Source organism: Temnothorax curvispinosus, unplaced genomic scaffold (assembly GCF_003070985.1).
Source record: "Temnothorax curvispinosus isolate PA1 unplaced genomic scaffold, ASM307098v1 QBEX01004775.1, whole genome shotgun sequence".
NCBI lineage: Eukaryota > Metazoa > Arthropoda > Insecta > Hymenoptera > Formicidae > Temnothorax > Temnothorax curvispinosus.
In genome coordinates, this window is record NW_020214555.1 from 1,369,626 (window position 1) to 1,391,683 (window position 22,058).

General features: G+C 43.7%; 1 protein-coding gene across 1 annotated transcript in view; it reads right to left on the reverse strand.

The window, feature by feature from the left end:
- LOC112454078 (neurofilament medium polypeptide-like) overlaps positions 1-21,325 on the reverse strand; it is a 95,254-nt gene extending 73,929 nt beyond the window's left edge. The window contains exon 1 of the mRNA XM_025015275.1: positions 21,191-21,325. The gene's annotated coding sequence lies outside the window, so the exon portion shown is untranslated. The remainder of the gene's footprint in view (positions 1-21,190) is intronic.
- Between the last annotated feature and the right edge of the window lie 733 nt (positions 21,326-22,058).

Genomic DNA, 22,058 nt, shown 5'->3' on the forward strand with positions numbered 1-22,058 from the left:
AAAGAACGCCGACGGATGACAACGCTTTTATACGGAGACATGCGATGAATGCGAAATGCGCATAAGCTAGCTATCGAAAACAAAGCGAGGAAGTAACGAGTGAATACACTTTAAATACGCTTAGCGCCTTTCGACAGCTTCGCGGTTCTATTGCGATATTTTTATAACATGTGCAAAAGCAAACGAACGACTGTCATGTATTCTTTGCCAGTACTTTTAATTGTTTACAGCTCGAAACTCGGAGCCTGAATCCTTCAGGCGTCTAACATCCGTCATCAAAGTACCAACTATTTCGGAGCACCCTGTAGAAGCTGTACATCATTGGGAGGATTGCTTCAATCGATGAAATTGATGTAGCGAATAACTACATAGATTCTCAAGATATCGGCAATTCGATTGATCGTTTCTGCTGTTACGATCGGTTGCGTCAGCGCGGCATTGTACGAAAAAATTGCGCAACGTCCTCGAAGGCCGTCGATTTCTCACATATATCTCGCATTCGCGAGATTTCTTTTTCGCGCTATAACGCAGTAGTATCGCACACATCACGGATCATTAGACTTGCAAAAGCTGTTCGGCGTATCGGCTTCTCGTTATCGTGTCTCGCGATGCGACGGTACAGTCACTCGAACCGTTCAAAACTGTGCGATATCGAATACTATCGCGCCGAGTCGTGTGTAAAGCGAACAAAGCTACAGAGTTTCGAAACTATCGCGCCGTGTCGGCGTCGGTTAAGCCGCCGGAACGAGGAGGCTCGATCGGATGGTTAAATCCTCGTGCCTCGATGTTGTATCCTGGTTCCGGCATACTTTGGCTTCGGTATAGCGTTACCTAAAAAGATGGTCGGCTCACGTATACGCAAACAAAGGCTCAGTCCTTTTATTATAGCCCTAATTCGACATGAATCATGCACCACGCACAAACCATGTGCAAAATATTATTCTCTTTTTTTTCCAGGGTAACACTTAGATAGTTACTAATTATCAGTCGGCACAGTGTTATTTGCGCTGTAATCCGTGATTCGAACCAAACGATAACTTATCTCTTAAGATGTTCGAAGAAACAATCCAGCTCGCCAAGAATATCCTTACCTCGACCCTATCTCGACGACCTACTTTGTTTACGTCTCCTTTTTCAAACTTTTCACATGTGAGCTTTACGATTCTCGGACAAATGGGCAGTCGAGAAGGAAGTCTCGTCCCTACTCGAGAAGTTCTTGCCTAGCCTTCGCGTCAGTAGAGAATATAAGACGCGTATAATTAAACCCCCGCGGGTTACAGCGTGGTACGTTTCTCTACCCGCGTTATTATCGTAAGACCCGTGGACGGGACGGGTTCGAACGACCGCGGGCACTCGTTATTACGGCTTATTAGCGACTCAATCAGGACGCCTGTAATGAGCGTCTTAAGTATAATCCAGTTCGAGTAGAAATGATTCGGGACGAAACGGTTCCGAACCTGATTGTTCGACGGAGTCAAATCGGTCGACCGGAAAAAGCAGCGTGATCGTAATTACCGTCTCGTCGTTCGTGAGGATCCTCTATCTATTTAGTCGTGTCGAATTATGGACGCGCTCACGGGAGAGGAAGAGTACTGACCCACGACAAGAGCGGAAATCTGTCGGTCGCGGTATTCTTATACGTCGTTTTCAAGCTCGACTCTCTCTCTCTCGGCTCGGCTTGCCTCGTCCTTCCGTAACCGTAAACCGTAAAACACAATGCCGTAAAGTATAACGCGACCGTTGCGCTGTTGATCTGTCGTAGGTAGGTAAGTGCACGAGAAACCGAGGGATTTGGCTTAGAGGTCATCGGACGGGTGTCCTCTTCCAGCGACAAGATAAGACGTTAATTCGATGCTTCCTGGCTCGATTGAAACCGAGATTTTACAAAGGAGATTTCAGCCCCCTCTCCCTCTCGTGTTGCGTAAGAACATACGTCGCGATGTTGAGTCCCACTGGGATCTTGCGCTTCATCTCGAAGTTGTTTGATTGTCGGAGATAAACGCAATTTGATTTCTACACGTATTCATAAATTATATAACGCGAAATACGTATACATAGTTCTTATTAATTGTTTAATACTAAAAATACCTTTTAATAAGCATTTAAATTATCAGAAATATTTCGCGGTTTTACATCAAGTACTACAACGCATATATTCTGTAATCTTTTACGAGTGCTATTTTCCTCGTAGCATCTTTCTAATTAAATAACACAATGTGAACTGCAAAAGTAGAAAAATTTGGAGGGAAGGAATTTTCACCGCATGCGCGCCGAGTCAGGCAAGTTTTTAATAGTACAAATTCGACCGAATATGCACCATATTCTCATGGAAGTTTCGAGGATCGTTCGAGAGGGCAAACTGCCAACTACGGTTGCGAGTTGGAAACAAAATTCCAGCCGCGATACGACACCAACACGAAGAGCGAGTTTCTCTCTGTCTATCTCTATCTCTTCCTCTCTCCCTCTCTCTCTCTCTCTCTCTTTCAGCCTGTGGCATGTAGGATTACGCATATTTGCGGGGCTCAAAGGGTCGTTCGAGAGGGAATCGGAATCGAGAAACCTGCGAGCGGGTTTACTATGAAAACAGGTACACACGAGTCGTGCGTCGCGCGTCGTCGCGGGATAACCGGTTTCCGGCGATGTACATTTGCCGAAACGCCTTAATTACCAGGACCGCCGGTGTACATCCTCTCGTTCGCGTTTCTTCGTCCAGCCTCCTTTTAAGCAAACACCGTTAGCGGGAATCCGTTAATACCGCGGCAACAGTGGATATCGGTTAAACGAAGCCTGAACTGCATCTGTCACGCTCGGTAAATCATCGCTCGGTAAACTTACTTAGACGCGAGACAATAAAACCTGCCAGACCAAATGAGCGTGCAGGCGAGTGTGCGCGTAAATTACGCTCTCGGTCTCGATACTAATCTGTCGTAACGCGCGATACTATTAATAAAACCGTATGACTGATGGATAGCTCGAAGCATACGCTCTCAATCTATCGCGGTCGAACGGGGCAACAACGTTTGCCGTCGTCGCAACTTCGCGAATTGTATCTCGCATCTATGAACTCGCCCTGGGAGTGTTTTCCTTCACGCGCGGGCCGCGGAAGAATTAATTAATTGCTGGCAACCGTTAATTACGCAGCAGTAACTAAGCGTCAACTTTTTGTTATCTGAATCTAGCGTGAGTTCCTAATTTTCGCCGTCCGGGCAACACGAGTCGCGAACGAAAGATAGCAGCAATTTTCAAGCAACTTCGAACGGCATGTATATATATATATATGTTATATATAAAGCTCAGCTGAGAGATAATTATATATGATAGAAAAAATATTGTAACGTGTAAAAAATATTGTAGCGTGTTTTTATTAATATCTGATGATATACATATATATATAACAACCGCGTTAACATATGCGACTAGAAACTGGAGCAAACCCGAATACATATCCTAATAATACCGGTTAATATGCATGTCGTTAAATCGATATGTAATTACACCAGATACGTTGTTCACAGTTCATCGCTCTCCTGAACTCTTTGACCTTCTAGCAGTACCTCTTGAGACTTAATCTGCGTACATAATTCCCAAAGATCTAACATAATTGGTTAATTATGCAAAATGGTATCCTATAAAAATCTAAACAAATATAAGGTAATAGAAACTGCTAAGTGAATGGGACAATTTTATAATTCATCAGTGATAAAATAAAAGTTATTGCAAACTCGATGATGGCCGGTGATTACTCATTTTATAAACTGTTTATAAACTCATTATAGTCATTATAAACTGTTAAAATCAATAATTACTATTGGAAGATATAATTACAACACAATAACGCTTATATAAAATTAAATGTATAATTATTAAATATAAAAATTATGTAATGTATTTAATTATTAAATGGTAAAATTATTAAATGTAACAGTACTCATCCTGTCACTCATGTAAAAAATAAATAATATATAAATGTTCTTGTATAAAATATAATTTAAGTCATATTTAATACTTAGAATCAAATGTACAGGAAGAGAGCCATATTAATATGAGTTTCCAAACTTAATATTTCTGGAGAATGTGGTTCAGCAAGCTTTTGAACATAATCCCTAGCACATTAACGACTAGCTAATGACTACAAGCAAATGCAAAAGTCAAGAATTAGATATATCCATGCTTTAATCCATTTTCTTAAAAGACCCGCTAAGTAAGCTGAATCATAGAAAATTCTCTTTCGTCAACTCCGTCTTGTGCATTGCATCCTTCACGTGCAGAATTTATTAGCGTATATTGCGTTTCATCACGTTTAATCCCGTAAAGTGCAGAAAAAAATCTAGCTAAGTTGTACAAATGAACCAACTAATTATATAGGACATGTTATAAATATATACGTTTAATCTTCATTATACTTTCAAAATTTTACGTTGCAAGTAAATGGACCAGATTCGATTCCATTCGTTACATGTAATTGTTTTACGTGATTTCGCAACGTTTCCTCTATCGATCGTAACAAACAAAACAAAAAACATCACGAACAACGCCCGCAATCTACGATTCGTAAAAAATATGTCGCGTGTATCTATTAACGAATTTTACGCAAACGTCGAAATTCATTCCTCGGCATTTCTAAAACCGAATTCTGAAAATGCTCAAATATCATGAGTGCATGCGATTTTTGTATCAAGACTGAAAATTATTAATAAACTAAAACCTCCAACATTGGAAACGCGAAAATCGAGAGTCAGAAATCGTAATTCCTATGGCAGTTTTTCTGCAGAAATCAATTCAATTCGCGGGCGAGGTCAAGGATCGGTACGATTTAAGTAGTTGGCTGACACTACGATTAGAGAAACAGCGAAGCCGTGAGCCTCAAGCACGTTGATTCGAGCTACGACAGCGTTCACGAGGTTCATAGTGCAGCGAACGGTTTACTGTTTCTTGCCAAGAGCCTGTCATCTCTCTTTTTCTCTCTCTCTCTCTCTCTCTCTCTCTCTCTCTCTCTTTCTCTTTCCTCGGCATTTCTTGTTTTTCTGTGTCCATCGCTCTTACATTGTAGTCGAGCGCCACAGTGCGCGCCATAGAGCGATACGTTCTGCCCTCTCGCTTCGATTCCCGCTCTAGCCCGGCTCTCTCAGCTGGCCGCGCTCTATTCACGTGTATTACTGAGAGACGAGAGGAGATTACCAGCTCCGGGGCTGTGACTCATTCGTACAGCGTACACCATGGAAGCCATTGCCGTGATAATCCTCTCCAGTTTCTCCTGATGTTGCCAGATCAATAAAATCCTACAGGACGCTGAAGTTCACCGGACTTCAGTTAAATTCATAAGACACTAATAATACGGACGCGAGCGAAAATCCCGCTTCGAAAAATACATGTAAAATTCAGGCGTATCTAAAATTGTTACTTAATATATTTTAAATAAAAATTCTCATTCAAGTTTTTAAAATATGAGAGAAATCTGTTATCTTCAAGTTACGCGATTCAAGTTTTGCTACTGCAATTCTCTCGATTTAACGGGAAGTAAAAGCGTGTTATATACGATATAATCGATGTTGCCCTCTCGCATTAACTTCGGAAACGTGCTCGGAAACCGTTTGAAGCGCGCGGATTCCGCGATGCTCTCTTGTTCGCGAGACTAGCCTCTTCTCCCAGCAGCCCCCCCTCCTCTTAACGGACGTATCTTAACGACGTAGGTCACGGAGGCCAAAGAAGCAGTCCATTACTCCGTATCTCCGTGAAGGAATTACTCGCTCGGGAAAAACATGACGTCTCTTATTCCCGGCGACGATGAACGACGTTCAACATCACCCGTAACCTCGAAGCAGCGTGCCGGGAAACGTAACTCCTTCCTTCGTGAAAGATCGGAGTTTTAGTCACAAAAATTGGGGTAACAAATTGCTATTTTTACAAAATTTTGAAGAAACTAGATACAGAAGATACTCCGATTTTTCCGTCTTTTCTCGCTCGAGAAAATTAACGCTAAATATAAGTCAATTTCGTAAATAAAAGATGACCTGGTAGATCTGGAATCCTCGGAGCTTGTAAAAGAATCCTGAGAGCTTGTAAATGCGACATCGGACGCTGAGAAGTTAATCTCGGTCTGTCAGTGAAACTTAAGCCGGAGACGCGCGAGCTATCGCGAAACTTTATTTAGACGGTAGGCAAACTCGAACGCGTATTTATCTGCGCTGGCAGATAAAGCGTGGCGCGCGTCTTGGGGCATGGCTCGCGATAAAAATTTCTATTCTGCGCGGAACACCGCAAACACCGATAACGAGCGACTGACGATTACGCCTATCAAAACGGAGGATATTGGATAACGATAGGTGAAACCAAAACAAGCATGCACGAGAACGGCCGCGATTAATTTACAAATTGCGATACATATTTACGAGTGCCGAGAGAACTTTTAATTCCATGTCTCGCGGAACGCGCGCGTGTCTAGTTTGTGATGCGCATCGCGCGTTTACACGCGATGATGAATAATCGCAACGTGGTTACATCATGCCACAAAATATTCCGCTTCAACCAACATTTATCACTTAAAAAAAAGGAAAACACTCGAAAATATATAGACTATAAGTCAGGAACATTATAATTGATTATTTTCAATTGAAATTTGCTTTGATCGAGTCCGAGATAAATTCAAACTTTGAATAGATAAATCATTTGCATGCGATACATTTTATGACACAAAAATAAATTTATACTTTCATATGATTTGAGCAATCAAAGTTACTGATAGTAGTTTTAGACATAGTTCCGGAGCGTTCTAAAATTTATCGGCTAATCAATTAACTCGATCGGAAACCAACAAAAAAAAATAATCAGAATCAATACGTTTCGTATTTCGGAGTGCAATTATTCCACAATGCTGGAAATGAAAATTTCAACGGAGGATTCGCCGGACGGGTCGTAGCTCGCTCGAAACCTACAATATCTCGTTTATTAATGCATCTCTGTAAACGCACGCACGGGCGCGCGCGCGCGCTGCATAACGAGCAATTAAGAAATTAAAAAAAAAAAAGGTCGTTAGGCTGCGCCCCACGTTTTAACCGATACACTTTCACGTGCGCCTGATGCCGCGGCAACGGGGATACGCGGGTGCACATTAGGCGTGTCTCCCCCCTGAACCCCATACTCAACTGAGCATGGCGAAACCGGAACCTGAATATATCAACTCAGCCCCCATTTAGTTTCCATCTCGCTCCCGAACCCGCTCGAACGTGTAGCCGCCGTGAAATGGAAATCCGCCCGCAGAAGTCAGGGGAGCGTCGGACGAATTTTCTTTATGCTCGTTCGTCGTACGTACATCACAATCGCGAATTTTATTCAACCCTCGAACGTCTCAAAATTATCGAAGGATTTATTCAAGAAAACTAAAGCATAAAATTCTCTTGAAATTCGATGTAACTGATATAACAGATATCGGTAACTGGAAAATGTAAAAAATAATCGATATCAATAAATATAATTAATGTCAATATATTTGTAATTAATACACAATTATAATTAATATCAGTAATGAATGTAAGATAATCGATATCGGATAACTAAGTATAATATAATTAATATCAATACAGTTAGATATAACACGCTTAAATATTTTAAAAATTAAGCCATTATGATTAATTTAGAGCTTCCTTTACCGATTATGCTCTAAGTGTATCAAACCAAAACGATATTTCTTTATTTTAGACAAATCACAGAATTCTTTTAAAAAGTTATAAGTGATGAGATCTTCTTCGGTGTTAGTCGTTATATATATATATATATATATATATATATATATATATATATATATAATTTTAATACATTACGCGTGACACGTAAATACGTGTTTAATACCCCAGTCATCGTTATTAATCGACTACGATTCGTTCGAGAAATCCATAAACGAGGTGCACTAAAGACCCTGTACATTTCCAACTGTCGCGTTAGGGCTTCCGCTCGGACGATACGACCCGTCTGCGATTGCGATTAAATCGCCCTCAGACGGGCGTGCGCGCTCCCGCCATGTGTACCGCCGGCCATTTAATCCGTCATCGCGTCGTCCCGGCGTCGTACGCGGCTTTAACCTTCACCTTGAACACGCCCTGCGCGCACGAAAACTATTTTAGGGTCGTCCGACCACCCTAAGAGAGAAAGAGAAAGAGAGACACGCACACGCATAAGCGTAGGCTCTCTCCCGCGGCCAGGAGCCTGCATTCTAATCTCGGTGCCGCATCGCGCGGCCGCCGCTCGATCGAATTATCACACCTCCCTCGCACTTTACGTTTCTCGCACGTGCCGCAATCGCAACTACCCAGAAATTTTCGCGAAATTGCACGGTGTAAGGATAGCGGCAGCCGCCGACGTCACGCGCTCTGCCGAGAGTCGCGACGCGATCGTGCACGAAGGGAGCAGAGCCTGCCCTAATTCACGCGATCCTTCGACGTGGAACTGCAACTTAGCCGCGAGGAAACTGCGGATCCGGTAATTTTTGGTTCGTTAAGATGTTATCGGCAAAATGGGTAATTTGCATCTCGACCGGTTCGCCGTCGGAACCGTCGAATAAAATCGCGGGCCACTTACCGCGGCGACTACACGCTGCACTGCAGAAATTACTAAGTGCGAGCGGAAGATGTACGACGATACAAAGTCTCGCCGCGCCGCGACATCGCGCTTGTAATCCCCGGCTATTCTACTCTCGCGTTCAACGCTCCGATCATTTATTCATTCGCGAGAGAACGTCGGAAAAAGCGGCGACGTCCCACACAATCGCGTGGAAATAGCATCGGTGAATTAGCGTGGGTGTCTCGGTGAGTCAAGATGATTCACTGCTGCACTATAACGGAGGTAAACTACCGTGCGATATCTTAGTTACGACTGCATAATTATACTCCGCTTAAAGTGCCGGAAGTAAATTTGAGAGAAATCTTTTGAGATAAATCAGATAAATTGTGAGTACAAAGTTTCGCTTTCCTTCAAACATTCCCGGAAAAACCGTCGGTAGCCGACGTAATAAAGAACCGGAGGTTTTATTGCATCGTTGTTCCCCCGGTTTCCGTGTAAAGAAAGTAGCAAGTGTGGCACGCATCTGTGAATACACACCAGTAGAATGGTGTATCCTTCACCAAATATTTACAGGATCCAAGCGAAGAGCGCAAAAAGGACGCCAGGATAAGAAACGCGCGCACGCTCTTGGCGAGCAATAAACGGCTGATCGTGGAGAGCACGAGATAGACATATTCATTTGTAAAACAAGAATTCAACGTTAAGATATTCAGTGAACCGTGCAGAGCTCTCGATGATGAGCGTCGTAATCATCGAAGAAAGCGGTAGCTTCCTTACTAGAGAAACTAATCGGCCGTAGAAAATGATTTATAACATCCGAAGCTAGACGTTTAACCGCGATGTAACTATCATCGTGGAAGAGATACACAAGAGGGGACCGATATTTACGCGAGACAGTCCGCCATTATCCGGGACCCTTCAATTATCGGACGGACGTTGACATTCCCGCATCTCGTTCGAGCGATTCGCTCCGTTTCTCCGCCTGCTGGACCTTAGGCTCCGAGTTCGACACACCACTCGGAATTCACCCTAACATTCACAGCCGTTAGGAATGGAACGGCGCAAAAACACGTGTCGCCCGTGGACGCGCTCGAGAAAACAAATAGGGGTGGGGGGGAGTCCTAGAACACCCTTCGGGAGGAACCCGAAACACCATCTCTTTCCCTGCGAAACTCGATGCCGCGGATTATATATGGTCCCACCCTCCTTTGCCAAAACAATTCGTTTTGATTTCCACGGTAGGAAGATCAAGACTCTAAATCTCGTAACTCGTAACGTAACGTCTCATTTGCCAAGTAGCCAATTCTCTTGATTTTAAAGATCCTGGACTGGAATAACTGGATTCCTAAACATTACCATTAAATATGAATGATGATAAATTATTTATCATCTGAGAAAACATAAAATAGAACAAAGGCGCAAGATCGTGTAAAATCGCGTGAAACAGTCGGAGAACATTTTTAATAACTATCCTTTAACGAGTTTGAAAAATTCATGATGGAGATACGTTATACATATGTAATAGATATTTGGAAACATATACGGAAGATACGATGCCGAAACTCAGGTAAAAAATGCGAAATGTAAGGAGTAACAGCGCGACAGAGAGGTATGCGACGCCGCGGCCGTAGGAAACGGCGCAATCGCGTTAGTTGCGCTAATTGACGTAATTAACCACAATTAATTAGAAGCAAAAGAGAGACCGCTCGGGAGAGACCGGTGGAAATCATTCTACGGCTGATTCGACGAAAGCTTGATTCGATGGCGACTCGCGGCCGGAGGATTTCAGAGAAACCGCCGTCTGTCATGTGAAAATTTAACTGAGAGGTCCAATTAGGGAAATCAACCGAATCAAGCGCTCGCGCGAGCGAACTCTGCGTGTATCTGCGCGCGCGTTCCTCGTGCGTGCAATAATTATTATCGCAAGATCTTTCGTATGCGAGAACACGTTGTAATGTCTCATAAATATTTTTCGAGAGTACAACACTTTGATAACATCGGAGCGCTCGCGTTTTATTTTTGCGGAGAGCAGTTACGCCGAATAAAAAAGCATGTAATTACGACGCAACGCGAGCAAGAATTTAATAAAGTTAAATCATTTAAGATTCTTATGGACGTTTGAGACGCAGGTCATTTCTTGATTGTTTGTTTGTCAAACAGTTTCTTTCAAGAGAGACTAATAGAATGGAAGAATAGAAAAAACTTGTAGATGTATACACAGCTTGAGGTTACGACTGCCTCTTCAGATAACGACGAAGATCGTGACTATGGACTTACGCATTTATCATTCTAGAATATGTTAACCTTTTTAATCAGTTATCGTATCGATCAATCAACGGGCCGAATCCCGAGGAGAAATAAAATTCAGCGACATATTTTTAGTCTGAGTCCAAAAACGTATATCAAACTTTATCTTCTTTGATTTCTTTCGTCCCTAAGGACGAGAGGGGACAGAACAAGGGATAAAAAGGAACCCTCGTAACCGTATCATCGCGGATTTTCTATCAAATCGTCAAGACATGGCTTAACCCATTATGTAAAGGTTGTGTTCGATTTAGATATAGTTCTCTAGGCATATATGCGTATTCTCGTAATATAAATAACGAGAAATAGTGAAATACGATATATAAATATAAATAACAAAATACGACTACAAAGATATCGAAAGATAATCGAAGAAAAAAATGGAGCGCTGAGTGTTTACAGAAATTCGATTATAGCACAACAATACCTATATATATATAAAATCTTTAATTAATCAAATCAATTTAAATTATGAAATTGTATTTTAAGTCCCGAAGGAAAGACGGAGGAAAGTCGCTAAAATGAACGCTGACGTTGTCCGTTCGTCAGTCTGCATAATTGCGGAACGTACGAATTTCGCGTCTGCCGGAATATTCCGCGTGTTACGGTTCACGAAACGAGAATAGAGACTGAATAGGGTGCCGGCTCTCTCGTGGGCGCCACTTCTCTGTCCCACAATACACGAGATACCGGAGGCGATTCTACATGCATCGCGTCTCGACGCGAAAGAATGCGAGGGTTCGCCGGAAGAAAGAAAGAGAAAGAGAAAGAGAAAGAGAAAGAGAAAGAGAAAGAGAAAGAGAAAGAGTGAGACAGAGAGAGAGAGAGAGAGAGAGAGAGAGAGAGAGAGAGAGAGATCAACGTTTTGGAGATGCAATATACGCGCGCTACTCATCCTCGTCGGGCAAACGCTTTCAACAACAACGAAGTTAGCAACCCGTGTTCGGATCTTTTTACGGCGAAAGAAATTACTCGTTGCTGTCGGAATCAATATGACGTCAAATAAAAAATAAAAATTTTCTCGTTTACACGTAAAATGTCGTTCCAAGAATCTAAAAATCAAGTGTAAAAATATGTTACGTGAAGCGCATACGCGTAATATATTTTTTTTACACAAATGGGCAACCCAGTATACGTCCGCGCTTGTGTATGTACACGTGTATAAATCATCTCGCAAAATTCCGGGGAAATTGGCGGTGCGGCTTTCGTACAATTTTGCAAACTACACAAAAGGTTGGGAAAAAAATTAAAAAGAGACGGTTGGCGGAATGCAGAAGCGACGAACGACGAAAAGGTGGAGTTTCAACCACACACGGGCCGCCCGTCAATCATACGAGAAATTCTCACAATGTGCACAAAGAAAGAATTTCCCGTGGATCTACCTCGAGGCTGAAGAACCGGCGCGGCGAGAGATTTACGTTCGTCTCAAACGCGAGAAACTTTGCAATATTTTGATCACATGTTCCCAAGGATTGCGTAACGCTATCTGATTGCGCGCAAGCGTGCTTGTACTTCCTGCATTTTCAACAGTTTGAATTATGATCAAATTCTTTGATCAACATCCGCTGATTTTCATCTCACTACTCGTTTCTTTAATTATATATCTACAAGTCAAACTTAAAGTCAATCTAAGTAAATCAAAACTCTTAAAGATATTATCATTTTTGAAAAATATGCTTTCGTTATCATTTTGCATAAAATTAAATGAAAAGTATTTTAATCAGTAATTACTTCAATAACCATTGTGATACTTGAATATTTTCGTTGGCAAAAAGTTGACTCAACGTTTGTCTAAAAAAATATATAGTAAAGGATACAATAAAAAATTTACATTTCGTGACTCGATAGAAACTTCTAAAAGTATACGTTGGTATCGTGGCGGTTCGTACGAAATCTCCGTTACGATCGATCGAAGATCGAGAGAGAAACGAGAAAGGGAGCGGACGGGCACAGAAGCTACGAATTTTTGTACGAGCGCGGAGCGGCCTGGGGGCAGCGGGAAAGGCGGGGGAATAGCGAACGCGCGAGTGGGGGAGGAAGGGCGAGGTTAAGCCGAGCTAAGAATGCGGGGGAGAAGAGGGAGCGAGAGCGTGGAGAGTAGGGCACGGATGGTGAACAGCTGCCGGTGTCTGTAGTGGCCGTTTTGTGTGAACGTGCCCCCATAACCCTCATACCTCCCCCTTCCTCCCGGGCCCTTCATCAGTCCATTCGTTCGTCCCTGGCCGCGCCGCTTCTCGGGAATAAAGGCGCGCTCGCGACCGACGCGCAAGGCGCGCGTGTGCACGCACGACACAGGGTGCATTCGGGGAGACGCTATTAACACTATAAACGCAAACGCTATGAACTTTGTTCGAGGAGCCAATAGCGCGACAGCGATAGCAAGCTCCCCGAACGCAGCTTAAGCGCCAATAGTATTTCGTGCCTCACCTCGAAAATAATAGCGAAAATAGCGCGAGTGATGACGTTACGCTGCCTTTACAGTGACGTCATCATCGTATATCACAGCGCCACAAAGCGTCTCCTCGAACAGTTTTGAACGATAATTGTGCTAATAGCGTGCTCCCCGAATGCACCCACAATAGGTACGCGCGCGATCGAGAAGCCGAAAATCTCCCGAGATGAGGGAAGGTCGCGACACGCGCCTCTACGCGAGCTATCGGGCGAACGGGAACGGCTTTGTTCAAGGGGTTCGAAATCTCTCGGCGATGAGAAAACAAACTTTCCTCGTCGCAATGAAATCCCACAAGGAAACATCTCGCCGAAGTTTACGGAGAACGGTTTGATAAGAGAGACACAGGAATGTATACCTCGAGTAATTTATGTTCCTTAGGTTTATAGATGTCAGATAGCACGCAGGCACGAGACGTTTAGATTGTCAGTCACAGTCTTATCGTAAAATTATACACACATAATTTTCGTTAGGATTTTCCGTTAGAACGATACCTCGCTCGTCACATCTCGCGGCTTCGAATAACAAACCTAAAAATCTCCGAACCGCGCGTTATCGTACCGAAAGATAGAAAACAGGGTGACGCGATACAAAAGTTGCATAATCACAGCGGAACCGGGCTGGTCCGCGCCTTTCTGCGGCACTTATATATACCGCGCCTGTGATTTATTCCTAAAGAATTCGCTATCGCGTTCAGTGGTCCGTGAAAGGAACCAATCTTACGAAATAATTAATACGATCTATTCCGGGGCTATATATATGTATACTTAGTCGATACGATAGCTCGAGACGAGAATCGCTGCCGAGTGCCGACATCATAATGGTGTATAAATGCTATGTATTCTATAACCCTCTTTTCTCTTTTCTGAGACAACGCGGCACACCACTGCGTATATCCGACATTTCCTGTCGGTGATGATTTATGACATCGCATTATTGCGGGGTTGATCCGAAAGTAAGGCGACCTTAACTTCTTAGGCGTGTTTATAAAATGGGAAGGAAAGAAATAGGACATTTATAATTCTTGAAACGCAAACGAAACTCTATTTGTATTTTATATATATTCTTTACTAATTATAAACATCATTATGGCTTTATTTTTAATTATCCCTCGAGTGTACCACTTAACACACGAGTCTCACATTTAAGTACTGTACAAATAAATTGCGGTTGAAAGAGATACATCTTCCTGTCAAATCACACGCTGCAAATACGTGATTAGGCGTTTCCGAAACCCGTGAGAACATTTCAAGAAAAGATGTCTCTTGAGCAACAAGAATGTCTAGTCACCCTATTCAGGAACTCGCGCAGACGTGAAATAAAATAAGATATAAAAAAACACTTGCTAATTCCGTCTCTTCTTCCACTTTTGCTTCCTCCAAAGATCGCAACCGGTAAGAGAGAGCGATTGTCGGTCGCAATAGACACGAGATCGAGAATGAAGCACGAACGGGAAAAAAGCGAAGAAGACCGGTAGTGCGGGGAAAAAAAGCGCGTGATCGCAGGAAACCATTTACCTTCCTTTTTGCCGAGAGACGCGCATCGCCGTTTTTACGGAACGGCGCTTCATTGCTATGCATCGCGCATGAACATCTTCGCATCCACGCGAAGTTTTTAATCATGCGGCGTTCGCCGCGCGTCACGTCGCGGCGTCGTGCCGCCACGTGCATGGGCGTATACGCGTGCACGTAAAAGATCGCAATTGACTTTACTAACGATAACACGACTCGTCGAGTTCGCGCTCGCGATCGCCGCGATCCGGAGAACCAGTCCGGACCGTTTCTATTATTCTTAGCATCAAGTTTCTCTGAACTACGAGTAAGACTAATTTATCCAAAATCATTCTTGCTCGCGTGCAAAGCAATAAAAAAATAATCGCAGTGCGCTAAACTTTTCCCTATAAACTCCCACGTCATCTTTATGTCAATTCCTTTAAGTCCACGAATCTGATGTGTATCATTTCGATCGAAAATCAACAAATTGTGCCGGCCGCGCCGCGAGATAATCGAATATGGCGGGTGTGCCAATGCGCATTAAGCCTAACCGGGGCCGGCTTTCCTTAATGCACACGGCCGCACGGTATCCTGCCGCATGGACGGTATCGCCCAGGGATTCTCATTCGGGCCCGGCGGGCCAATTAGGCCGGATGAAATCACGCGGCGCGGCCGTAATGCGTGAGAACCGCGCACCGCTCTGGCGCGGCGCGCGGTTTAAGGCGCGAGAACTGGTTCCGAGAGGCCTACCCTGATCGCGAGCATCTCTTCCCAAGGCCCCCGTGTCCCGACGTTAAACGCGGCGCGTAGATGTTGCGAGAGAGCTCCTCGGGACTGTCTGAAATTAAACGTCGGGGACAAGGAGCCCCGGCGAGCTCACCTTTCCTCGGGGGCCCCCGGGCCTTCGCCCATTCGAAACGCGGGGCCCTCCTGGCTCTCTCCCTCGCCTCCCTCTCACCCCCGACCCCCGACCGATCGACCGCCTCCGCTACGGCTGTGTCTTTTGCTTTATTTCTTTCTCATCTTCTTCCTCCTTCCCTCCTCGACTCTACCCCGCCTGCCTCTACCTGGCGAACGTTACGAAACGTATCCTCGTAGATCCGAGAGCTCGGAATTTCATGGACGAAGAAAAAAAAGGACGCCGCGCGTGTGAAGGTAGTGAATAACATTTGAGATCGATTGACCAAGATGAGGCACACAAAACGAATGTTACGATCGGACAGGCTTCATCCATTACTGATAATTATTAAGATATTAAATTGATACATGAGCCTTAAGTGGTCTAGTGGAATGGAATGTTGTTTGCTATCTGGTCTAGGATTCGTCATGTAAATTATGAAAAGAATACGTCGAAATGTTTTCATCGGAGAATGAACTGTCAATAGACGTAATGATTATTATTGGAAGTAGATTACGGGCAAATTTTTCTCGATCATACGTCCTGCGTGTTCCGAAGTATATATTTTCGTGTTGAAAGAGAGCTAAATATTTCCCGTAAAATCTAAACGGGCGGCGATTACACAATTTGAGGGTTAAGCTTGGTATATATTTATAGGGGAGGAGGAATGTGCGCGCGAGTTATTTGGTATATAACCGGAGAACGGGGCCTGTGGAATGAAATATCACGTGCACAAAGAGTGCGCCTCGGCCACGCGGTGGTTCTCCGTCGTCAAGTGGACAATATCTTCTCGTGTTACGATGACGTTACCGCTGTCGAATAAAACGAAACGACGCGCGCACACAAAGACGCGCTTCAGGCTTCGCAGGCCCTCCCCATTGGCCACATACGTGCCTAAGATATCGCGTTATAATTTGTTGTTACTGACGGCGAGACGTCACGTCGTGAAACATTCATGTCTCACCTTACTTTACCTCCTGCCTCTTGCGGCTACGAACGCCTTCAACGTGCGTGTAAATCGATATTGATCGTCGAAAAATACATTCCCTTCTTCCTCCCGCGTTGCACTTAACAGATCAAAGTAGCTAAAATCCAATAATTCTAATCTCCAAATCAACATTTTCATCTTTTCACATATTTAGTGTCAGTTTAGCGCGCATTAATGGCTTTTTCAAAAAGTATAATATATCAAAATATCATAGAGATCCATAAACATACTTGCTTAACTGAAATAAAGATTTCGTTGAACATCAGAATCAAGACAAAAAATTATATTGGAGACTCGAGTTGAAAGCTAGTCTCCCGACTAGCATTAATCAAATAAAGAATATAAAGATGACTGATTGACCATCTCCTTTCTCTCTCTCTCGTTTCCCCTCGTCCCAAAGTGTCTGCCACGGAAAACTAGCGAAACATCTTTCGTGTGTACACACGAAAATTCCTCCCCCGGTCGCCGGCGCGGCGGTTCGATCGCGAGCATGCAGAGCGAAGGTTCCGCGCGCGCGCCCGGAACAAAGAAACCCAATGCCGCAATGCCTTCGCGCCGTTTTTTATGGTTTACTCCAAATCCCGTTAGAGGATTTCACCTCGCCGGCGCGTTAAAAAGAAAACGACAGAAGCGTGTCGAGCGGGGCGAGGTCGACAACCGCAGCTTTCGACATCTTGAATCCGAGAATGATTCGCGAATATGGCCGTACCCGGCCGAGGGCAACGCGGTATTTATTTTCCTTCCGCGAATAGTTAGCTAGGCGTAATCGATGATGAAGTCCCCTGGAGCTGTTCCGAACATATCCTATCGATCGTATCGACGCTTCTCTTTCTCTCTTTCTCCTCTCGTCGTCCCGCGTGCAATCTCTCACGATTCAATTCAACTTATAACTTCTGTTATACATAATAATTTGATAATTTATTTATTAGCGGCATTATGCAATACCTCCCTAGCGTTAATTTCCCCGCAATTAAATGCTCGTTAACGCCGTCCCGACGCTATCTCCGCCATCTCTTTGTCGGCGCGGAGAAAAACAAGGGAAATTAATTTACGGCGGCGCATAAATAGATCGAGAAGAGGCAGAAAATAATAACGGGAGCGGCGAAATAATGAAAACTCGCAAAGTTGCGCGTAAACATCTATATAATTCCTTCGAACGACACGATGATGGGCGGTCTCTGGAGCATTTTCCGGAGATGAGAAATACACGGTCGGTATCTCGGCGGGCGCCGAGCAGAACGAGCACGAAACAGGAATACACGCGCGACGATACGCGATACAAGAGGAAGAAGAGGGCGTCGAAGACGAGGGCGAGGTGTATTCGCCGGGATGCGGAGGATGCTTATACTTGAATAGGAACCGGAACTCCGCGGTCCGTGCTCGGAATCGGCTACGCGATCGCACGCGTACGGGCCGCGCATATGAATCAGATAAGAGAGACGGCCGGAGGGGTTTCCTACCGCGGTGGAGAAGGAGGAGATAGGAGAAGGAGGGAAGCTGTCGGCTGTTCGTCATTGATTTCTTCGACGTGCGCGAAAATAAATCTGCCCTGTCTCTACGTACGGAGATGACGGACGGAATCGCGAAACCGCAGAAACGAATCGAAAACCGCGCGACGAGATTGCCGCTCTTATGATCCACGGAAACCAGATCACGACCATCGGAATCGTGAAATTAATGACAGACCGTTCTCTCGTTCGGAAAGGCGGGAGAGGGTAGAAAGAAGAACTTATTCTGCATAGAAGTCATCCGGCAAGTGTCGTTACATACAAGAAAAAACGTAGAAATGTCAGTAAATGATCGGAGAATACATTTCAATTATTTCTCCAGTGTCAGATTAAAAGTAATTCGCAGACCGTACAAGTAATATCTACTAATAAATAAAATTGGATAAATACAAATCATAAACTGTATACATCTAATTTAACGTAATCGAGGGAAAAAGCAAAAATGTACTTTTGATATATTTTTAGCACAAAAATATTAAAGCAAAAATACACCCCTAGTATAGTTTTACTCAAAAGTAAACTAATTTTCTATAAGAACTACAATTTCAGATTTTACAAAATGGACCTGATAAATTTCCGGACAGTATTTTTATTCTTTCGATTATACGAAACGTCTGAGTTCGATTGAATCAAATCTTATCGATACCTTCCAATATCACTATGTCAAGTTATCATCTACCTGAAATGTCTAAACTCGCCTTTTTCACGTATTTCCAGTGATGAAATGATCATGAATATCACAAACGCTGTTCTCATATTCGGCATATAATTTTTTTATTGGCTCGCGTTAAAACTAGATGTAGAAGTACTCATAATCCGATCTTATATTTAAGTCTTAAGTCTAGTCATAGAGTATTAAAGCGATCTTTATTCCAATAAAATGATCGTATGGCGTTTCGAGATACGAGAGTACGAAAGTAATGCCTCCTAATTTTTTTCTTTCGAATCTGGCGCCAAAAAAAATTTTGCGTTTCACCGAGTTGTTATTTGAAGTCTCTAGTTGCATTATGTTAAATGGCGTTGTGATCAGGTACGTGACTGTGTCACAGGAGCAGGTCAAACTGGTGTGATGTTTCAGATATTATGCGTATACCAAAAGTACAAGAGCAGTGATTAAATTTCTTACCGTGGAAGAAATGAGTTCCAATGGCTATGTTCAGCGGAGAAAACAACTCAATGAGTGCGCATTGATTCTTTATTACGATTGGTTTACACTTGAATCCAGAGAAGAAGGCAAGGACCTGTCATTTTAAAAAATCACTGATTGCTCGCCGAGTTGTTTTTTCTGCTAAACGCAACCATTGAAATCCGTTCGCGTCTCAGAGATGTTTATGATGACATCATTTCTGAAATGCGAATGGATTTCAATAGGACTCATTTCTTCCAAGAAATTCAATCACCGCCCTTGTCTGTTACGCATATCTGAAACACACATCAGTTTGAACTGCTCGTGTGACACGTAACTGACTCACAACGCCACTCAACATAGTGCAATTAGAGACTTCAAGTAACAACTCACATTTTCTATGGCACCAGATTTGAAAGAAAAAAATTAGGAGACATTACTTTCATACCGACCCTCGTAATACTTAAAGTAGACAAGCGAAAAATGGACCTTCTTTTAAAGTAAAATATTTAAGAAATAAAAAATTGTGAGTATTTGAACCTTTTGCACATAATTCTATATTCTTTTATGGTTATTTAATAACTCCCGTTATTATAATTAATATTTCTTAATAAGTTAATATTTCTTTTAAAATAACCATAAAAGATAGAATCGTGTGCCGAAGTTTCAAATACTCAGTTTTTTGTTTCTTAAATATTTAATTTAAAAAAAAAGATAAATTTTTGCTTGTCAAGGTCCAAGGTTCTCTAGCCCCTTATGACAATCTTAAACAGGTGTAAGATCGGACTATGAAAACCGGCCGTAATACCGAAATTTTGTTTATTATCTTACCGTTTGGTTCAAGATTATGGAAAAGTATTCTCAGCATATATCGGTACACGAAGTATACCAACATTCGACACATGCTACATGAACATTCGAGCAATGTAAAATTTTTATCGCGTCAAACAGATGTCGAACTAACAAAATGGCACATGGACCCGGGAGAGAATTAACTGCCCTCTACGCGTTTCCCGAAGGGGGAGACGAGCAAGAAACATGCTTCTTGCCCAGGCAACGACAGGTCCGTAATTCTCTTTGACCCTGCTAACCTTGAATCGAGCGCGACGACAAGCTCGCATAAATGCGTAAACACAAAAAGGCGGAATGTCCACAAACAAGAGACGATAATAAATATCTTAACGGCCGCGGTGTCTGCAAAAACGTGCGCGGGCAAAACCGGCATTTTCCTGTTATAAAATTTGACGGTGCAATCGACGAAAAAAAAAACCCAAGATATATCCCAACAATTTATCCCGATTTGCTCCGATTAATTTACCGTCGTAGCAATACCGTGAAACGGATGCATTTCAACAATCAACGGAAATAGGTTCGTGCCCCCGGTAAAAATTTCAATATTTCGTCACAATGACTCCTGTTCTGCGCAAAGTTTCGAGAAATACACAGAGTTTAAGAGTTCTTACTTCGACTCCAGGACGACGTGTCGTTCGCGCACGAACAACAAAATCCATCGCCTGTCGCCGGCCGCGGAGGAAGGGGGAAGGGGGAGAAGAAAAATTTCTAACCGGGGGGAAAAAAAAAGACGTACTTTTCCCCGGATGGCGGAGCATCCCGGATGGACCGATACTCCAGACGGACTGGAGACGCCCGTATTCGATCGAAATTCTCCCGAGACTTCCACGTGATCGCCGGCGACAGACGAGATCGCGTCTCGCTAAGCCGGCTTCTCTCTCCGGCCGGTCGGACGCGCGTACGCGGGACTTTACGGGGTTTTTGCGGTCGGAGTAACGGAAATCCCGGGGCGGCGACAGGCGGGTCCGCGAGCGCGAGGCGCTCGCTCGCCCGAGACACGATTACACGCTAGCACTCACCGTACGCGGCGTGGCGTCCTCGTCGGATCCGCAAAGGAAGGCACGGGCCGCAAACCGTCGGGGATCACTCCGCAAATCAACGGACACTTCACTCGCCGAGACGCCGGGTCACTGCGTTCGTCTTGGCCGCTCGACTGCGCTTGTGCAATGTGCGTCTCCCCCCGGCAGCCGGCAGGTTAGGTGCGCCGGCCGCCGCGCTCGCGTCGCCCTGGTGACGCCATCCGGCGGCGTCGCGGCGAACGACGGCGACGAACTCGCGAAAGCGCGCGAAACCTCGAAACGCGGGTTTATCCCGAATAACGCTCACGAGGATCCTCGATTAAGGACGTGTGTTTCGTTAGATGCGGTGAACACGAAATTGGAATTTCGGTAAATTGTGTCTAAAGTCTTTTACCGCTGATTGTATTTATGTGCAACTCGATAATTGTCCGATATTTTTCCTGAAATACTCCTGATACCTACTTATTCTCGCTTACGACAAAAGAACTACAAGCAGTGAAAAGCGCGGCAAAGAAAAAATGATCGCGATCACTGCCTCACTAGTCTCACTACATTATTATATATACATTTAAATGTATTGCCAAAAACTGTTTAACGTATTTAAATACTGTCATCATTATATGTTTATTAAATACTACCAATTGCTACGTATTTAAAATTTGCTAAACATGTAACGCATGCATGTATTCCAATTAAATCATACGCTTGATCGATCTGCGGGAAATGTACGAGTAATACCGTATTCGCTTGACGAACTATCGCACGCTCGTATTTTACTGACGTACCATAACACAGCTATGAGCCCAAAAGTACTAAGATCGTAACGGTCAGAGAAAAACCTGAGAGAGGCCATTCCGGCCTTTTTCGT